Source organism: Suricata suricatta, chromosome 2, assembly GCF_006229205.1.
Source record: "Suricata suricatta isolate VVHF042 chromosome 2, meerkat_22Aug2017_6uvM2_HiC, whole genome shotgun sequence".
Classification (NCBI taxonomy): Eukaryota; Metazoa; Chordata; class Mammalia; order Carnivora; family Herpestidae; genus Suricata; species Suricata suricatta.
In genome coordinates, this window is record NC_043701.1 from 77,336,218 (window position 1) to 77,355,382 (window position 19,165).

The window sequence follows — 19,165 nt, forward strand, 5'->3', positions numbered from 1 at the left end:
TAAGGAACCCTCATTACCTATCACCTAGCTTCAACAATTGTCAATATATTGTCAGACTTGAAGAAACCTCAGTTTAAGCCTCTGAACTTTGTGGGGGCATCCCAAAATCTATCAATAGTACATGTTGCCCTGCGGTTTTAATACTTTAAAAATCTAGAGCCAGTGTTAAGCTTTCCAGAAATGACTATTTCAAGAATTCTCAGTAACTTTACAAAAGCAAACACAGATTCTGATTTAAAAGCTGTGGTTTTACACCATTATAAGTCATCCCTTCCTTAAAGTTTTAAGGTTGGCCTCTTGCAGCTTAGAAGCTCTCTCCACACTCTGTGTTGAGCACACAGAGGGGAGCAGAATGTTTGTGTCATCCATGCTGACTCCCTCCCTTCCTCCAGGGTGACATTCCTGCATTGCCCTGGCTCTGTTGCAGCAGAGAGGGTACTGAGTTGATTCTGGCGCCAGGGGATACTGATGGCAGCATGATATGTTGACAGTGCATTGCCTCAATTATTTTTGAATACATATTCTGATTAGAAATTTGTTCCATTAAGAGCGGAATGGAAATATTACCCTTGGGACATAAACATGCCTGAGGTTGAAATATAGGCTTTTGCTGAAAAATGATTATCTCTTCCCACCCCACCTTTCGATAAATAAAAGAACAAGAAATGTTTATTTCTTATTTCAAGGTTAGTGGACTATTCAGTACCTGTGGAACGAATCTACTCCGTTGGGTTTTATATATCCTTTCCTTCTAAAATTGAAATAGAACAAAAGTTAGTATTTAACAAGTGATGTATTCCAAAATTGTCATTTATTCTTATCTAGTTGGTAGAAATGATGAAACTCCGTGTGTGTGTGTGTGTGGTTTATTGCCAGATTTTAGCATCAAAATAATACTGGGTGGCCAGATGTAAAGGCTTTCTATTACAGAGTAGAAAATAATGGGAGACTTGCTGGGTGGAGGAGAGATTTGTAGTTCCTCAAATTTAGGGTTATTGGATTGGCTGTGAACATATTTTGTAGTTTGTCAATATCAGTGAAATTAATAAGGATTTATAGTGATTTTCTTCTGGTGTGTTAATACACTGTAAGGTATATGTTAGAGTATGTAATTACATTGAACATTTAATTCTCTTGAGCATGGTTTTCTTGTATATTTATAAAACACATTTTACAAAGTTGATTTTGTCCATATAACTAAACATATAATGGGACTATATGTAAGTGTTTACTGGGGATTATTTTTTAATTTTATGACAATGTTATTATACTTGTCAGGTAAGTTCATCTTAAAAGATTCTTATGGATCTTTAAAACTGACATTTTATAATATCTGATTTAAAAATAAATTGAAATGCAATTTTGATCATCTACAAAGTAACTTAGAAAATTAGGAAAGTTAGGGATGCTCAGAGCAAGCATTAATATTTTCATTTTTCTCTTTTCCGGTACCTTTCCCCTCATCCTCCGCCCTTTTCTTTTTCAAAACGTATTGATTTGTGAACAAGTTTTACCTAAGAAATATGTGGTGACCATTTTCTCCTGTTATTAAATGTGAAAAACTCATTTCTAACAGCTTAAGTTTTTTCGTTAATGGCCAAAACCTAGTCCCTTTCTTGATTCAGCCCCCTTGTCATTGAACATTTTGGTGCTTGCTGCATCTCACTGCTGGGGCGAGTCCTGTAGTGAGCGTGCCTCTGGAGGCAGCTTCGTGTGCGGCAGCTGCCGTGTTGAGTTCTAAAGCATTTGAATCTACGTACCGGCACTGCTGTGCCGTGCAGCACCTCACCTCTGCGCCATGGATCAGCCTCCTTGCCGGGAACACACACTTGGCGTGCGTCCTGTGTGCAGAGTGTAATGAGCGAGACTCAGCCACCAACTGACAATTTCTCCCCAATTAATTGTGCATTATTTTTGTCTTTTAACTTAAGACATGCAATTAACTGTGATTTACTGCACTTGGGCACGTGTTTATGTCTGAGATGAAGGAAGCACAGTAGAAACTGTGGAGAAGCTAGACAGTTGAAATGGGATGCTTCCAGACAGCAGAACAATTAGAAACACCAGGCCGTAATTCAGAGTTTGATGTATAAAAAGCTTTAGAAACAGTTCCTTTATTCTTTCCCCCCACCATGTGAAAATGAAGAGACAAATGTTTCTGGATATAGGTCCTGTTTTGTAAATACTGTTTTTATTAGAAGAAATACTTGGCATGGGTGGGGGAAGACATTGAAATTTATTGAATTCTGTGTACTAGACACTTAGAAACTCTTGTTTTATTCTTTTCAACCAGTAGGGTATAGCAACCTATATTTTTGAGAGAGACCTGAGCAGAGTGGTAACTGATTGCAAAACTGGAATTCAGATGCTCAATTCATAGCCTTCAATCTCAGGTAGTGCAAGGTCTTCTTTGTATTTATACATGTAGACATTTTACCTTAAAGGGCTGCCTAATTTTCTAGTAAATTATTGATCGGTGTATGTACATATGCAACAAATATGGAATCTGTGCTATAATAGATATAGATTACACCAATATTAAAAAGAAAATGCATTACATAGTTTAAAGAGCATTTTGTCATTTGACTAATTCAAAGTCTGAGGTCAACAATAGTATGAAAGAGATTTTACTTGCTGGACAAAGTAAACCAGACAATCACGTATTTGTAGACCCATTCAGATTTAAGTGGATTGTGGTTCTGAATAAGTATATGTGATTTAGAATCCCTGTTGCTTCCTAATGCAGAAGTTTGTCCTGCCTGCATAAATAAAATAATAAAATTGTATAGATTTGTAAATTTCTAAAAAAAAAAAAGGTCATCTTTACATTACCTATGTGAAAAAAAATATTTCAAATTTCTTACCAGGCTGTGTCTTCACGACCTTGTGTTTTGTGCCTACGGTGGTACAACTAAACCCCAAACTCATTCACACATCAGAGCCTATTTGACTCCATCTTTCCCTTTGCCTGCAATACTCTTTTTCCTGTTTGTCACGTGGCTACCTCTTTCTACTCAAACAGATCCTAGATCATACATCACCTGTTCAGAAAGAGGCCACCTTTCCAAAACTAAAACCTTTCCCGTACTATCATCCCGTTTAACTTCTTCAGTAGCATTTACAGTGCACTGATATTTTGTTTACTTGTGACTCTGTTTACTTGTTTAGTTTAGTGAGGTCATGGGCTCAGCTTGTGTTTCTCACTCTTGTCTGTGCTCTGTCTGGAACCACGCTTAGCATATAGTAGGCACTCAGTAAATTTTGAATGGATTAAAAATATGCATGATTAAATTGAGTGTCAGTGTAAAGCCTAAGACCCACCTGAATTTACTAATTTTTGCTTGATTTGCTTTGGTAAACCAGCGGTTTACAAACTGATTTTTCTCTTCATCAGTGCTTTCTTGGCTGTGCACAGTCAAACGTTTTGATAGTATTAGAGCCTCAGGATTGTTTTGATGCTCCTATACATAGACCCTACATACCTGCTTGCGTTTACTATGTTTATAATCTTGGGCTGCAGAAATAAAAGTCATTGAGTGTAAAACATACACAAAATGGTGTGTAAGATTTGAAGTTCATACTCTGTAGGCTTTAAACGTTGTCTGATTACACTGTTGTTGAGAGCAAAATGTACTGAACCTTGAATTAGGAGAGCTGGTTCTGTCTTTAGCCTGTGACTTGAGCAGATACTTTCCAAGATCCTTTCCTGTGCTGTTTTTATTTTTTAATGTTGTACATTTCTGAAATTATTAATTTATTTTCTAATAACCAGATATTTGCTCATGGTTAAAAATCAATCCTTTGAATCTGGAGTCAGTGCTACACCATCCCTCCCTTTATTCTGTCTTTTGGAAATTCCAGTAGATGAGAGCCACACTTTTATGACATGCACTGAGATCACATTAAGAGAAAATTATTGAAGTATGACAAGTAAATGCATAAATAAATTCACCGAGAAATTAATGTTCATTTGCACTATAATAGTATGAAACCTAGGGGTATATTTCCATGTAAATGAGATCAAAACAAAATAGATGAGTCTGTAGAATTGTGGTTTCCTACAATCCCTGCAAGGCAGTGATGGTGTCATCGTATTTCCTGGCCCTTCTCCCACTGTTTTAAAGGGTCATGCCTAACTACATGGAGAGACAGCTCAGCCACATTTGCCCCGTAAAAAAGAGACAGTGAGAACTCTGTAATATAAGCATGCAAGCTTTTGCTTATGTTTTTTTGTTGTTGTTTTTTGTTTTTTACTGACTTTTCTAATCCAGGAACTGCGTTAAACAGCTCTGTGGTTTTAATCAAGTAAAATTGGACAGGTCTCTTTCCCACCAGAGGTCTAAAATATAACATTCCTAGTGTTGGTAGTTTCCCCCTCCAGGCTGTTCCTTGTCTCGATTTAAGAAAGGAAATTATTGTAAATCACATTATAGATTAATTTGCGGAACACACCAGGGATGTAACTCTGCAGAGACCATATTCAGCGCAGGGTTTGTTTGTAATGTGCCTCTCAGAAGTCACGTAGGGAATAGTTGAAACCTGGGAAATCAGCTGCTTTCAGATGCAGAGTAGAGTCTGTCAGTTTGATAAATAGAAAGTCTCTGAATAAATGCCTGTTAGTCCCAAAAGTATAGACCTTCAACTATTTTTGTATCATTAGCATATAAAATTCACCGTGGAAGCCATAGTTACAAATTCAAGGTTAGGTATAACTTAGCCCATTTGTTATGGCCTGTAGGCTTCCATTTTACTGTATTTTTGTTTCAGAATATTTTTTCTATTAGCAGAATTAACTATATTTTCCAGTGAGGTGTCACTCTAGTTTTAAAAGGCTTTCTCAGCAGTTTAACACATGAGTGGTTTTAATGCAAAGTTCAGATGCTTGTTTTCATATGCATCTGAAAACTGGAGGATATTTTTAGGGCAGTTGATGCTGCAGTATGAACCAAATGAAGATCTACCTTTCCCTAATTTTTCTAGACTTTGTTACGACTCCAAATGAGAATGTGCACATCTGAAATCTATCAAAGAGATTAGCAAGATTGCATGTAGAAATAATTTTGATTGACATGTGAACTAGAAAGTTATTTTCCCTGACTTATTCTTTTAAGGATGTGGTTACCCTTTTGAAAAAAGGATGTTGATACTTAAAAATTGCCTTCTCTCTGATCATAAAATTCTTACTCAGCTCCATTATTTAAATCTTTTTTAAAATTTTTTTAATTTTTAACTTTTTTTAATAGTTTATTGTCAAATTGGTTTCCATTTAATACCCCTCTTCCCCACAAAGTGCCCTCCTCCATTCCACCACCCCTCTCCATCCCCCTCCTCCTTCAGCCCTCAGTTTGTCTTCAGTATTCAAGAGTCTCTCTCTCTCTCTCTCATGATTTGTGTCCCTTGCTCTCCCCAGCTCTCTTTCCCCCTTCCCCTCCCCATGGTCCTCTGTTAGGTTTGCCCTGTTAGACCTATGAGTGCAAACATATGGTATCTGGCCTTCTCCACCTGACTTATTTCACTTAGCATGACACCCTTGAGGTCCATCCACGTTGCTACAAATGGCCGTATTTCATTCTTTCTCATTGCCATGTAATACTCCATTGTGAATATATACCACATCTTCTTGATCCACTCATCAGGTGATGGACATATAGGCTCCTTCCATGATTTGGCTATTGTAGAATATCCCACTCATCTCTTTGAAAAGTGTTCTGGCATTCAAGAATAATGATGACAATGAGGATAACATTTAATTGTACTGCTTTTCTGTTTTGTCCTTATTACAATGTGACTTTTCCCAGGTATGATAACATGCTACATATATGAGAGATTTTTCTCTTTTTAAATAGACTGTATCTTTTTGAGTGGTTTTAGATGCACAGTAAAATTGAGCAGAAAGTATACAGAATTCACATGTACTCCCTGCCCCCAAGCGTGCATATAATTATCGACATCCTCCACCAGATAGGTACATTTGTGACCCTTGATGAACCTACATGGACATGTCAATATCACCCAGAGTCTATAGTTTACATTAGAGTCACTCTTGGTATCATACATGTTGTGGGTTTTGACCAATTCTAATGATGTATTTGCTATTATAGTATCATACAGAAGAGTTTCACTGCCCTAAAAATCCTCCAAAAATATCTCATCTATAAGGGGTTTTTACAAGCTGTAAATGGGAATAAGAAGGAGATACACGAATTGTAACTCATATGCATATTGTACTCTGTAAGACACTATGAGCGTCTGTGAGACACTTCTCTGTTCAGTCACCATGAAGCAGATTGAAGCAGTGTGGATGGGGGTTGATTGCTAAGAATGGCAGCTTTTAACTCCATGGAAATGAGGAGATTCAAAAGAGTGTTAGTTCGTTCTTAGCCAAATCATGCATGTGAGGTAATGAGACATCTTAAAATGCAGAACAGACTGCTCCAAATTGGGCTGATCATCTCATTCTTTACTGTGGATGGAAACCTTCTGGGCACAGGGATTTCAGTATGCAAAACTATTATGTTTTTTTACTATACAATATGAGGGCAGAATTGTTGGCAGCAAATCAGTTAAGTGATGCAGGATCCTAGTTGAAGTATACCAGTGCTTTTAGGAAAAATCTGCATGTGAGATGGCCAGAACGCTAAGTGATGGCAGTAATGACCAAAGTGCAAGAATTGTAGGTGATGTTAGGAAGCATGGCAGGGAAATAAGCCTTAGAATAATGTAACACTCACACCCTATTCAGGACAGCAATGATTACACCTGAACATGAGTTTTGTTACTCTATAGGTAAGTGTAAAAGGTTGCTTAGAATTCAACAATTTATTAATGTCCCTTATTTATAGATCTTCCTATGTTTCCTGTTCTTCACCTTCTAAGAAGCCACATTTTAAAATGCAGCCAACACCAAACTCCACTGATACAATATCAATAGGCCTGATTTATCCTAGAATCTTGGATGATAGTAATTCATTGTCATCTAAAGTATGTGTTTTCTAAAATTTTTACTGGAAGCTAGAATAACTGGCTACTATGGAAGATCTGAGATGTCTTGTAAATTCTGAAAGTTAGACATACTTAAAAAAGTCTTGTGACTTTTATATGTTTTTTTTACTCACTTTAATACTATCAGTTCAGTATTAGTTTGATTTTCCTCTTTTGTTTTCTAAGGTTTCTAAAATGCCATTTGTGTTGGTTTACTTTCTTTTAGAATAATGCACATTTATATTAATATTTAATTTTTCTTCTCACATTGAATAATATCTTCTGTTATAATAGGTAAGCATAAGAAGCTAGGACTTTACTTTTTTCATTTTAATAAAAGAAAGTACTCTGGGCAATCTGAATGACTCAGTTGGCTAAGCATCCAACTTTCTATTTCAGCTCAGGTCATGATCTCACAGTTTGTGAGTTCAAGCCCCACATCAGGCTCTGTGCTGACAGTGTGGAGCCTACTTGTAATTCTCCCTCTCCTTCTCTCTCTGCCCCTCCCCTGCTTGTGTACACACTCCCTCTCTCTCTCAAAATAAACATTAAAAATTAATTAAAAAATTAAAAGTACTGGAAATTAAAAGGTAAAAAAAATTAAGAATTAATGATCTGTGTTGCTTAGGAATTTTAGATGCATGTTTGAAAAAACAGTCTATTTTATCACATACTATAAAAATAACCTTGATGTATATAATCAAGTTTACAGATCTAAAATAATATGACTTTTTGCAAAAATTCAAATCTTAAAAATGGAGTGTCTCTCAGTTAAACATTTGTCAAGTTATTTGACATTCTGATTTTTAATCTGGAAGGATATTAATGTAAAATGCAGATTGAAGTGTTTGGGTTTTCTTTCCCGTTTTGGAGTTAGAACTGCCAGCTCAGGAATCTGTGGTGTGAAACAACCAGCTAGTGTTAGCTGTGGAAATTGTGCTTAGAACCAACCCGGAAAGCAGTGGGTCAGTGAGTTGGCTAAATCAAGTGCTCCCCACACAAGAATCGGACAAGAAAGCTATAAAGAGAGGCGCCTGGGTGTCTCAGTCGGTTAAGTGTCTGGCTTCCAGCTTCGGCTCAGGTCATGATCTCACAGTTCGTGGGTTCGAGCCCCACGTCGGGCTCTGTGCTGACAACTAGCTCAGAGCCTGGAGTCTGCTTCAGATTCTGTATCTCCCTCTCTCTCTGACCCTCCCCTGCTCGCACTGTCTCTCTCTCTTTCTCAAAAATAAATAAAAAACATTAAAAGAAAAGAAGAAAGCTGTGAAGAGAGGCATAAGAAAAATCACAGATTCCAAGATTATAAGGCTACAATGGTTTCTGCAAAGTTAACTGGTAAGCTCTCAACCTATTTGAAATAAATTGGGAGCATTTAATAAGAATCACTACTATTGAGGTTACAAGAACAGTATAAAATAAATATGTGATATGGCACCTCTTGGCTCAAAGAGTTGGAGGCAGAACGTATGTTTTCAAAGTCCCCATCCAGTTGTCGATAGTCATATCACTGGGAAAGGTGCGTTATTTTTTTTTTTATAAAGGCAGTAAATCTATGAGAGAAAAGGTGACAGAAATCTGTTATAACTGTGTAAAAAAAAAAATCCATTATATTCACATTTCCAGAATTTTTAATTTCAGATTTTCTCTGGATTTTGAAAGAAACTCAGAGATTGTTTTGTCTAAGTCAGTGTGTATATTTGGGGACACCTGGGTGGCTCAGTCAGTTAAACATCTGACTCTTCATTATCTTACAGCTTGTGAGATCGAGCCCTGTGTCAGGCTCTGTGCTAAAAGCACAGGCTTGTGATTGCCTCTCTCTCTTTCCCCCTCCTCTGCTTGTGCACTCTAGCTATCAAAATAAGTAAATAAACCTTTTTTAAAATGTATACACTTTAGCTCAGTGATGGAAAATAAATTAACATTGTGCCTGTTACTTAACGATATGTTAAATTATTATTGTTGTTTGTGTCTCTGGTGTGGTGCCCACTACACTTTGGTAACTTATTTAACATATGCATATGCTTATTCCCCAAACATAGAAGAAGTTAGAAGTGCTAACCAGATGTTTAGGTCAAAAGAGCCACTCCTTTTCTAAGAACCTGTTTCAGCTGAACAGTGAGATCCTTGTCAGGAAGGTGGCTATCCATCAGTCCTAAGAGTAGAACTAGCATGCACATCTTGGGGAAACTGCAAAAAACAATATAAAGAATGTTTCTCACAGTAGACCTGCAGGAAACCTCATTGGAAATATAAGTTGGAAAGGAGCCTTGGTAATTTATGAATTAGAATTAACCACTCTCTCTAATTATATTCCTGGGAGAAATTAAAGCATTGAGAAGCCCTGTGGACAGAAGAAGGCCAAATTGGCTTTAGCAGTGTTCTCCTTATGACTCAGCCGTGCTGGGCAGTAGTTGAGAAATGCCCATGATGCCTCCCAGTGGGAGAAATCATCTCTTCAAATCTTGCCTTTTCCACAGGTTGGGAATAAATAGTGCACAACCGCAGGGTATGTGGAACCATGACGGAAGTACTGTGTAAAAACATTTAGATATGAAATAGAACACTTTTTACAGAAGCAAATATACCCAAGTGAAAAGGTAAGATAAAATAAAATGTTCCAGAATAGTTAGGGGGCAGATCTGGAGCCAAATACCTGAGTTTGAACCTTGCCTCTGCAGTTTATAGATCATGTGCTCTTGGATGATTTAGTGCAGTTCTCTGTGCCTTAGTTTACCTGTTTGAAAATAAGGATGATGACAGTAGTACTGGGTACCTCACAAAATTGTTAGAAGACTTGAATATATTAATGCCTGCAAATCACGGAAGGACAGTGCCTGGTTGATAAGACATTCCATATAGATGTCACGTCTGTTGTCAACCCTTCACGGTTTAGGGTTTACATGTTCAAAATGTTACTTTGTTTTTAATGTTTTTCCCTAACATGTGTAACATAGGATATAATATGGGATATTATTCAGCAGTTCATTCAACGGATTTTTCCTGAGTGCCCATCATGTACCCCACACTGCTCGTGGCTGAGTATATAGGGAGAGTCATAGCATGGAGTTCTTGCAACCCTGCTCTCAGCTTTCTTTAATCTTGCCATCACCATGTTGAATATCAGTTACTGTATGATGTGGAGATGCCCCAAGGGGATAATTCTTATGATGGAGAATTTTTACGACAGATTTGTACCATTAGTGTCATTCTTCGAGAATAAGATTATACATCATGTTAGTTCTTTTATGAGGCAGACACTTTGTTAATTACCCAAGAATCTGCTGGTATGATGTATTTTCTCCCCATGAACAACAACTGAGTGCTTCTGCCAAATATTTCAGTAGGAAAGACCTGTGAGATAAGAAAATTTTGTGAACCACAAGAAAAATCAGCCCCAATGAAAAATAAAATTATACCCCACTACACACTTTAATAAAGAAATGAGTTAATCCTTGAACACTATGAGAATAACTACTCATGTGCAGAGTCAGTGTCTGTCGTCTCTCAGGAGTAGATCTTGCTGCAGGAATTACTTTCACATTGTCAGGTAATGCAGAAATCTAAATGGAAAATGGCATATTGATTCTTAAGAGTCTTCAGAGGTTCATTGCTTTGTAAAATAGAGTTTATAAGAAAACAGTGTAGGGCCAGTATATCTTGTGTTTTGAGACATGTTTTTCCTTTCTTTCTTTTTTTTAAAATTAGATTTGATGTCAAAGTTCATTTGACCAGTCTGTAAAATCTCACGAGGAAAAGCATACAGTTAGAAATATGCATAAATTAAGAGACAGACTTACAGTCTCCAAGGAAAGTTGTGCATAGGTTTCTAAAACAAATGAGTTAAGGTTTTGGTAGATACCTTAGCAAATTCATAAATCAAACACTTGGTAGCATGTATCTTTCATTCCAGTAAAAACATTAGTATGCTGCATTTTGTCAGCATTGGCTATGACAGCAAACTTAGTCACTCCTTAAATTTTAAGAATTGCTTATTTTACCATTTTCGTGAGTGACATGTCTGTGATTTTCTCTGCCTGTGGGCATCTATGCTCTGCAGTGTTGAAGCAAAAGATGACTATTTTGCCTGGTACAAGATGTAGAAGTCATTCTAGACTCCAGTGGCAGGAAGCATTTTCATTTTTGAATATTGAATTCAACATTGGAAACACTGTAGTAGTTGAATCATTGAAACATTGTATCAGAAGCATTTGACATTAGAATCCTTTTAGTAAAGGAAGTTGGCTCAAACTCTGTCATTATAATAATACTAATAGCAGCCCTTTATGGTTCATGAAGTGATTTATTAGTTCTTGTTTCATGTTACCCTTATTACCCTATGAAGTAGACACTACAGGTCTCCTTACCCCCTTTTTAATATGAGAACATTGACTTGTGCTTGTAATATTAGCTCAGTGGGGCTATCAGATGGACCGATATTTTAACATTGGCATTTCTGTTGAGTCTGTAGGCTTGAAAACAATTCATCCTGAAATCATCTTGGAAGATCCTATGACTTCTTTTATGTCTTTTAAATAACAACATGAAGATTGTTCGAGTAGTTCTGATTTTTATTATGACCAGTGATCTTTTAAATATGAAAATTATAGGGATCCCTGGGTGCCTCAGTCAGTTAAGCATCCAACTCCAAATTTTGGCTCAGGTCATTACTCATAGCTGATGAGATTGATTCTTGCATTGGGCTCTGAGTTGACAGTGCAGGGCGTGCTTGGGATTCGGTCTCTTCCTCTCTCTCTGCCCCTGTTCCACATGTGCTCTCTTTCTTTCTCTGTACCTCTCTCTCTCAAAATAAATGAATAAACACATAAAAATTTATTTTATTTTATTTTATTTTATTTATAGTTTATTTATTTTTGAGACCGAGAAAGACAGAGCATGAGTGGGGGAGGGTCAGTGAGACAGGGAGACACAGAATCTGAAACAGCTCCAGGCTCTGAGCTGTCAGAGAGCCTGACCCAGGGCTTGAATCCACAAACTGTGAGATCATGACCTGAGCTGAAGTTGGCCGCTTAACTGACTAAGCCACCCAGGCACCCCTTAAAATTTTTGAAAATTATAGATAAATATGTTTTGCTGTCCCGTACTTTATCAATGGGAATAGCTATAAATGAACTCTTAATCTCCCAACAAAACAAAGAGAAATTTGGACGCAGATTTGAAATTGTCTTTGAATCACTAAGTGAATGCCAAAAAACCACATTACTTTTACCCTCCAGCTCTAAGGTGCTATCTGTTCCTTGAAAGCTCAGACACTGAAGGTAGCAAAACATGTTGGTACATGCCAACTTGCCCTGTCATAGCCATAGATAAAATCCCTGGAAATCAGGAAGATATTAAAAAACAAAACTCAAAACCCTTTTTCACATGACATGTAACCCCAAACAAGATGCTCATTATTAGACTTTACTTTCCCACTTACCTTTCATTCTCCAAGCTGCCCCTTCCCACCTCTGGCTCCGGGATAGTCACTGTCAATGCTGGTGACAGGTGGTGTGCATCTCTGATCTGATGAGGAAATGAAGGGAATGAAAAATGACAACTGTTGTTTTGTCTTCTTTGCAGCCATAAGTTGTTTTGTTGAGAACACAAGTAGGTAATTTGCTTTGTCCACAAAAAGCATCTTTCTTGCTATATTTAGAGACCTCATGACTGTGGAAGTGTTGGAAGTGTATTATTTTTAGGAGGAGCCTGTCAGTTGCGCCCAGCTAGTGGGATGCCTACCGTCCCCTTCATACACTTATCCTGCCCTCTTCCTAACAGAGGCATTCAGATTCAGCTTTTGATTGTTCTTTCTTTTACTGCTGCTATAAACCAGAAAAAGCATTTCTAATACATGTGGTCCATATATTAATGAAAAATCATTTTTAAAATTGATTAATTTTCCTTGGTCAAATCAGTTTAGGGTGAGCTTCATGCATGTGTCTTTCCCTCCTCCCCAGACCCAGTGACTTTGCAGTGTATATTAACTAGTGATTAAAGGCCCTTGACCTTCCTACAGTTAAAATAAAATCTGGTGTCACATCTCTCCGATCTTTTTGATTAAGAACACATCTTTGACTCTGTGGAATGTAAGTTGGGAAAATGTTGGTGTATTAATTATGTATTAGTGTTTAACAAATTGCCATGAACTAAGCTGCTTAAAACAACGCATGTTTGTGATCTCACCATTTCTGTGGGTTAGGGATCTGGGCATGGCTCAGCTGGGTGCCTCTGCTTCCAGGTCTCTCACCTGGCTGCAAGCAAGGTGTCATCTGAAGGTTCTATTGGGAAAGGATTTGCTTCCAAGTTTACATGATTGTTGGAAGAATTCAGTTCCTTGCAGTCTGTTGGACTCAGGGCCTCATTTCCAAGCTGGCTGTTGGCCAGAGGCCACCCCAGTTCCTTGCCACGTGGACCTGTCCAGCATGGCCACTTGCTTCATCAAAGTGTACAAACCAAGCAGGCAATGAAGTGAGTCTGCAGCAAGATAGAACTTACAGCCTTTGCCATATTCTGTTTTTTAGAAGCAAGTGACCGGTCCCATCCATACTCAACACAGGGGAGGAGGAGATTCCACGAAAGCATGGTTATCAGGAGGCAGGGGAGTCACGGGAACTGCCTTAGACTCTGCCAACCACTGTTGGTGTGAAAACTGCCATCCAGTTATCTCCTGCTAACCACAGTGTGATACGACTTTCCTTAAGAAATAGCAGTTAACTAAGCATGTAAAGCCTTATGCGAGGGTGTAAAGATGTGTAAAGGATATTGGTAATGATGCTGCTCATGACAAATAGTGATGAGAAGTCAGCCTTGTTAGGTACTTGAGTCAGATGCTGGGTGAGCACTCTGCCTTACATAATCTTACATACATTATCTTCACATAAGACTCCTTTTCCAGATAACAAAATGGAAGCTTGAGAAGTTAAGTAAGCCTGTAAGTTGTTCTCATCCAGCTCACTGAGAAATAAGACAAGCTATACCACTAATTATACTATTTTCCAATGGATGACTTACGTATATGTGATTGGAAGCCCACAAAAGGATGCCACACTATTTTGCTTGGGAGACTTCAAGGGAGCAGCCTAAAGAAGTCTTTTCAAAGGAAGAGTAGGATTTCATGAGGTTTCTGAGACAAGGATAGGAATAGGTCCAGTTTAAGTAAAGGTAGGTAACCTTCCATAATGGTAATTATTTATAATCCCTCTAGAATAACATGGCAAAGGATAGAGCTTGCACTGGTTAGCCAGGAGCAAAGATATTGTTGGACATGTGAGCAGCAAAGCCAGAGAGTAGATTAAATGTCAATTAAGTAGTGGCAACAGTAGCAGATGGCAACTATTTGGTTATGTATTTTTTTATTATTTATTTATCCCCAGCCTCTTTCCAAAATGGTCTTAAAGCAGCTGCTCATCTGATGGTCCACTTGCTGTATTCCTAGCCCGCAGGCTCTTCTAGGCAGACTTATTTCCATCTACCACTTGCTTGTCCTCCAGTTTCAGTCTCTGAGCTCCACCTTCAGACCCACACATCTGGGAAGGCACTTGGTGCTAGTGCCTGGGAGGCCTCGACGCTGCAGCGCAAGAGTTTCAGCCCTCATTTTGCTGGCCTTCTATCTGCTAGAACTGGCTGCCAGTTAGGCAGAACCTGGGCCAGGCCCACTTCCTGCACAGAATAGGCCCCTGGGCTGGGGACAGGACACTGAGCCAGGTGTCTGCAACATAGAGTTTGCCATCCAGATCCTGTTGACAGATCTGGGGAGACCAAAGCTGTGAGAGTAAGTCCTGGTCCCCTTTCCCAGTCCTCTGGGCTAGAACAGAGCGGCAGCAGCCAAGGTTCACAGTAAAGTCTAGGGATGAGAAGCTAGGGAACACAGGTCTTCTCCGGAAGGCCTTTCCTTGGGCAGAGATGGCAGCAAAAAAGCAGGCTCTTTAATAAAAAGAATGGATAAAAGGAATCCAAGTACTTGTTCTAAGATTTTAAGTAACTAGCTGTTGGACCTGGGACTAGCCATTTGAATAGGCAGTTTTATTTTCTGTAAATTAAAAAAATAAGATAGGATTTAATATCCTTTAAGCTTTAAATTCCATAATTTAATATTTTTAAATGCCCTTTAAAAGCTGTTCTCCTGGGGTGCCTGGGTGGCTCAGTCGGTTAAGCCTCCGGCTTCGGCTCAGGTCAGATCTCACGTTCGTGGGTTCGAGCCCCACGTCGGGCTCTGTGCTGACAGCTCAGAGCCTGGAGCCTGCTTCCGATTCTGTATCTCCCTCTCTCTCTGACCTTCCCCCTTTCATGCTCTGTCTCTCTCTGTATCAAAAATAAATAAAAAACATGAAAAAAATTTTTAAAAAAGCTGTTCTCCTAAGTAAGTCTACTGTTTTCTGCCATATGTTTATACAGTTGGTGGCCATTTCCTTAAAAATACTTTTGCTAATTGCAAAGCAAACGTCTATTTTGCCCATGAAAAAATTTTAAAAACCCAACAAATACAGAATTATTATGACCGTCAGCCTTATCTGGAATGAAGATTTTATTACCTTTCTTATTGTAAGCATACCAATAACTGACTAGGTAGAAAAGAAAAAGAATGGTGAAGAATTTTAATGTTTTCAGAAAATCTAATATATATATTTTACAATCCAGACGTTTCTCTGTGCTTATCATGATAATTGTATTCTAATCCCCTTTATCTATTTCACACTCCTCCCACCTCTCCTTTGATAACCACCAGTTGGTTCTCTGTATTTAAAAGTCTGAGTTTTTTTATTTGTCTCTTTTTTTCTTTGCTTGTTTGTTTGCTTTGTTTCTTAAATCCTACACATGAGTGAAATCATATGGTATTCAGCCTTTTCTGACTGACTTATTTCACTTAGCATTATACCTTCCAGGTCCATTCATATGCTTACAAGTGGCAAGATTTCATTTTTTATGACTGAGTAATATTCCATTGTTTATCCCAATTCTTTATCCATTCATCTGTAAATGGATACTTGGGTTGCTTCCATATCTTGGCTATTGTAAATAAGCTGCAATTAACATAGGGTGGATATATCTTTTTAAGTTAGTATTTTTATTTTATTTGGGTAAATAGCCAGTAGTGGAATTACTAGATCATATGGAAATACTATTTTTAATTTAGTTTTTTTAATGTTTATTTATTTTTGAGAGAAAGATGCAGCATCAGTGGGGAAGAGGAAGAGAGAGAGGGAGACACACAATCTGAAGCAGGCTCCTTCTGTGAGCTGTCAGCACAAAGCCTGATATGGGGCTCGAACCCACAAACCATGAGATCATGACCTGAACCCAAACTGGGCGCTTAAATGAGCCACCCAGGTGCCCCTATTTTTAATTTTTTGAGGAACCTCTGTACTGTTTTGCATTGTGGCTATACTAATTTGCATTCCTATCAACAGTGGATGAGGGATTCTTTTTCTCCACATCCTCACCAACATTTGTTACTTCTTGTGTTTTTTATTTTACTAACTTTGACAGGTGAAATGATACCTCATTGTGGATTTAATTTGCATTTTCCTGGTGATGGATGATGTTGAGCATCTTTTCATTTGTCTGTTTTCCGTGCCTTCTTTAGAACAATACCTAGTCCTTCTCAAACTATTCCAGAAAAAGAAGAGGCAAAAAAACTTCCAAATTCATTCAATTCGGGCAGCTTTACTCTGCTACCAAAACCAGAGAAAGACACTACAGAAAAATAAGACAAGCCAGTATTTCTGATGAACATAGATGCAAAAATCCTCAGCAAGAATTAATAAACCAAATCCAACAGAACTTTAAAAATATCATTCACCAGAATCAAGTATTATTTACTCCTGGAATACAAGGGTGATTCAGTGTTTGTGAATCAATCAATGTGATACATCACATTAACGAGAAAGGATAAAAACTATATGATTATCTCAACAGACAGAGAAAAGCATTTGACAACATACAGTATCCATTCATAATAAAAACTCTAAGCAAAATAAGATTAGAGGATCATACCTGAACAAAATTAAGGCTAAATATGGAAAACCTTCAGCTAACACCATACTCAGTGATAAGAGTTTTTCCTCTAAGATCAGGAACAACATAGGGATGTTCTCTTTCACAACTTTTCAGCATAGTACCAGAAGTCCTAGCTGCAGCACGACAAGAAAAAGAAATAAAATGCATTCAGATTGGCAAGGAAGAAGTAAAACTTTAACCATTTGCAGAATATATAATTATGTAGACAACCCTAAAGACTCCACCAAAAAAATTTAGAACTAATAAATAATTTCCATGAAGTTGCAGGATACAAAATTAATATACAGAAATCTGTTGCATTTCTATATACTAATAATGAAGTAGCAGAAAGAGAAATTAAGAAAACAACTCCATTTACAATTGCACCAGAAATAATTAATACTTAGAAATAAACTTAACTAAAGAGGTAAAAGATCTGTACTCCAAAAACTGCAAAACACTGATGAAAGAAATTGAAGAGGACACAAATAGGAAGATGTTCCATGCTCATGGATATAATACCCAAAACAATCTACAGATTTAATGCAATCCCTATCAAAATACCAATACCATTTTTCACAGAACTAGAACATATATTCCAATATTGTACGGAACCACAAAAGACCCTGAATAGTCAAAGCAATCTTGAAAAAGAAAAAGGAAAAGAAAGCTCAACATATTACAATCCCAGACTTCAAGGCCTACTACAAAGCTGTAGTAATCAAAACAATATGATAGAGGCACAAAAATAGACATATAGATCAATAGAACAGAACAAAGTTCACAAATAAAATCCCACTTAAGAGGTAAATAATCCATGACAAATCTTGGCAAGAATCTTTATATTACACAAGAAGAAAATGCACCATCCTTTCCCTATTATTCACTCTCTATGTTTTTCTAAACATTGAGAAAGAGATAACAATGCCAAATAAAAAATGTATAAACATTAACTCCTGGTCTTGTGACCTTAATCACAGTTGCTATTTTAAAATTTTCTAACTACCTTCAGTTCCTCAATTACATGCATACGTATCTTCATATGGTACCAATTATATCATTGGTACCATGAATTCATGATTTCTCGTATTTTTATACGTATTTTAACTTCTTTAGTTTTAAGTAATATGTTCTTTGTTTTAAAATAGATGTCATAGACAACTTTAGAGGAAAATAAACATTACTGATTATCTTTCTTCGCTAATATAGTCCTTATTTACATATCTCACAGCCTTTAATGTGTATTTACATAATGATATTTTTCTTTAAAAAACTTACTATATTTTTTAACAGTACAAACACTACTTTTTAAGGCCATGTGATTTTATGATTTGGTGGTTTTCTCATCAAGCCATCCTCAGTTTATCAGTTGTCCCAGTTGATCTTCATAGTAAAGTGGAGGTTTATTTGGCTTACTGGAAATACAGTAGAAAATGGACAGATGTTTTCCATAAAATGGCTACAAACTTTATATTAAAATCCAGTAATGTTATATTCCAACATGAATAAGTTCTTTCCTTCCTTTTATTTGAATATACATAAAACATACTACTGTAATTTTTATGAAAACGTGCAGAAAACCCGGATGGCCCTATATTAATGCTATTTCTTTCTTCTTTTATACTCACAGTAGTTATTAGATTATTTGAGTAGATAATAGATTTGTTCAAGTTGTTATGTGGTCATTATTTTAATTTTTAATGTATATCTAAAGCTAAGTAATTCTTTCAACCTTTTGACTCTGAAGCTTTAGCTTGGCTGTCCTCAGCAAAGAGAATAGTCTTCTTTTATATGTTTATTTTGAGAGAAAGAGAGAGAGCATGGAGAAGGGGCATAGAGAGAGCGAGAGAGCAAATCCCAAGCAGGCTTTGCACTGACAGTGCAGAGCCCGGCATGGGGCTTCATCTCACAAATTATGAGATATGACCTGAGCCGAAATCAAGAGTCAGATGCTCAAGAGACAGAGCCAACCAGGCTCCCCAGGAAAATAGTCTTTACTACAAAACAGTCCCCGCTTCCTGTGATTCTACTTCTGGTCCATGAGTGAATACTCATGTTGAGTCTAGCGTCTCAAAGTATTTTTAATAATTCAAAGTGAAGGACATTATAAATAAGAGTTGAGAGTATGTTTTTTATTTCTGTGTTTTGTAATTCATATCGTGAACTCTAGAAACATTATTATCAGAAA

At 37.3% G+C, this 19,165-nt stretch overlaps 1 protein-coding gene across 6 annotated transcripts in view; it reads left to right on the forward strand.

Moving 5' to 3' along the window:
- Positions 1–19,165, forward strand: part of CDK14 (cyclin dependent kinase 14) — a 583,363-nt gene that overhangs the window by 330,332 nt on the left and 233,866 nt on the right. The gene's annotated exons all lie outside the window — the stretch shown is intronic.